Here is a 2,500-nt window from a genome sequence, read left to right on the forward strand (position 1 = left end):
GCACGGTAGTCCCCACAAGTCCCCGATTATTCGTGGATATCGTCCTACGATTGTTTCTGACTCCTTTTGCTCCCCGCAGGTCCCCGTAGGACGACCATCACCAGTTAAGGTGTAGTTGACTTGTCAGGGCACGGTAGTCCCCACAAGTCCCCGATTATTCGTGGATATCGTCCTACGAGTTTTTGTGACCCTTGGGTTCCCGGCAGGTCCCCGTAGGACAACCATCACCAGTTAAGGTGTAGTTGACTTGTCAGGGCACGGTGGTCCCCACAAGTCCCCGATTATTCGGAGATATTGTCCTACGAGTTTTTGTGACCCTTTTGTTCCCCGCAGGTCCCCGTAGGACGACCATCACCAGTTAAGGTGTAGTTGACTTGTCAGGGCACGGTAGTCCCCACAAGTCCCCGATTATTCGTGGATATCGTCCTACGAGTTTTTGTGACCCTTGGGTTCCCGAACTTTGCTACGATGGTTCTGCCTCCAGAGGAGACTTATGAACACTTCGTATCATTTCTTACACCGAACCATGGGATCGCGAGATTGCTCCCGGATCCCTAATCACCTTACATTTTCGTTTCGTTTCCGTACACTACGATGAGCTAATTCAATTTGTTTGTTCGTCTGGCGAACGTTTTATTGCGGAATTACCGCGGTACTTCCAGCCGGGTATGGCTGCCGTACGACCTACAGGATAGATCATCGAACCACTTTTCGTGCATATTGTCCGTCGAGGGTATCACCTCGATACCCCCAACAGACCTTTGGACACTTCCTCACTACTCCTTGGAGCAGCAATCAGGGAACCATATAGTAGGAACAGCCGAATATGGAACTCTTTTCGTACTTTGGACACCTCCTATAACTTGTATGGCGACTTCGGGGACCTTCATTTCGTTCTCAGTTGAAACCCTATTTCGGTCTTTGGACACCTCGTCTTACCCGTATAACTTTAGGTCCACTTATTTGCCTGATATCTCATCGTGAACCCGTTTTTCGTACACCGTACACACCTAGGAACACCACATATGCGTTTCCCTTTCGATCGTGAAGTTTTCAAATTTTTCGATTTTTGGTCCTAGAAATTCATGAACGGTGGGAGACCAAAATTTTTCATAAAAAAAAAATTTTCACCGTTTGACCATAAAAACCTTCTTTTCGTACATACCCCATCATTTCTTCACGTTTTAGGCCATTTCTGAAATTTTCGCTTCGATAGTGTGTCCCCTATAATACAAAATGAACATTTTGCATCTCCCACAAGTGGCCATTTTTTTCCGCCACTGAAGAACACGACCTCGGGAACTCGGACCTAGGACGTGGCCATGTAAGTCATAGGCCACCCCAACTTTTGCAAAATACTGTTTCTTTTCACTTTTCATGATCTAAGGCGCGTTCCGACGGCGTTTTGAACAAATTTATGAGAAAAAAAATTTTGACCCTCGGACCAAAATTTTTTCGTTCGGGGCCCCATGGCCTATGGCCAGTATGGGAACTCGGGATGCCGATATGACAAAATTTGTCAAAAAATCACTAAAAAGTCGCTATGGCCCATTATTTAGAGCTTGTTGAGACCTTTCTAAAACACCTTGGTTGACCCCTGTCCGATAAGTAGTTTTCGAGATATTCGAGAAAATGTGATTTTTTGGGACTTAGAAAATTTTTGACCCGTACCCTAAGAAAAAGTGATTTTTTCATAGGACAATTTTTTCTTCGCAAATACTGTTTGGTTTCACTTTTCATTATTAGAAACGCGTTCCGAAGCCATTTTCATCAAAATCTCGTGAAAAAAAAATTTCACCCCCGGACCAAAAGTTGGCCGTTCGGTGCCCTATGGCCTATGGCCAGTATGGGAACCAAGGATGCCGATATGCGAAAAAGTGTCAAAAAATCACTTGAAAGTCGCTATGGCTCATTAAATAGAGCTTGTAAAGACCTTTCTAAAACACCTTGGTTGACCCCTGTCCGATACGTAGTTTTCGAGATATTCGAGAATATGTGATTTTTTGGGACTTAGAAAATTTTTGACCCGTACCCTAAGAAAAAGTGATTTTTTCATAGGACAATTTTTTCTTCGCAAATACTGTTTGGTTTCACTTTTCATTATTAGAAACGCGTTCCGAAGCCATTTTCATCAAAATCTCGTGAAAAAAAAATTTCACCCCCGGACCAAAAGTTGGCCGTTCGGTGCCCTATGGCCTATGGCCAGTATGGGAACCAAGGATGCCGATATGCGAAAAAGTGTCAAAAAATCACTTGAAAGTCGCTATGGCTCATTAAATAGAGCTTGTAAAGACCTTTCTAAAACACCTTGGTTGACCCCTGTCCGATACGTAGTTTTCGAGATATTCGAGAATATGTGATTTTTTGGGACTTAGAAAATTTTCGACCATGACATATATGAAAAGTGAATTTTTCATAGGACCAAAAAGTTTGTTCAAATAGGGTTTTGGTTCACTTTTTATGGTCAGATAAGTGATCCGATGCTATTTTCATGATCATT

This window comes from Anopheles stephensi, unplaced genomic scaffold (genome assembly GCF_013141755.1).
Source record: "Anopheles stephensi strain Indian unplaced genomic scaffold, UCI_ANSTEP_V1.0 ucontig194, whole genome shotgun sequence".
NCBI classification, from domain to species: domain Eukaryota; kingdom Metazoa; phylum Arthropoda; class Insecta; order Diptera; family Culicidae; genus Anopheles; species Anopheles stephensi.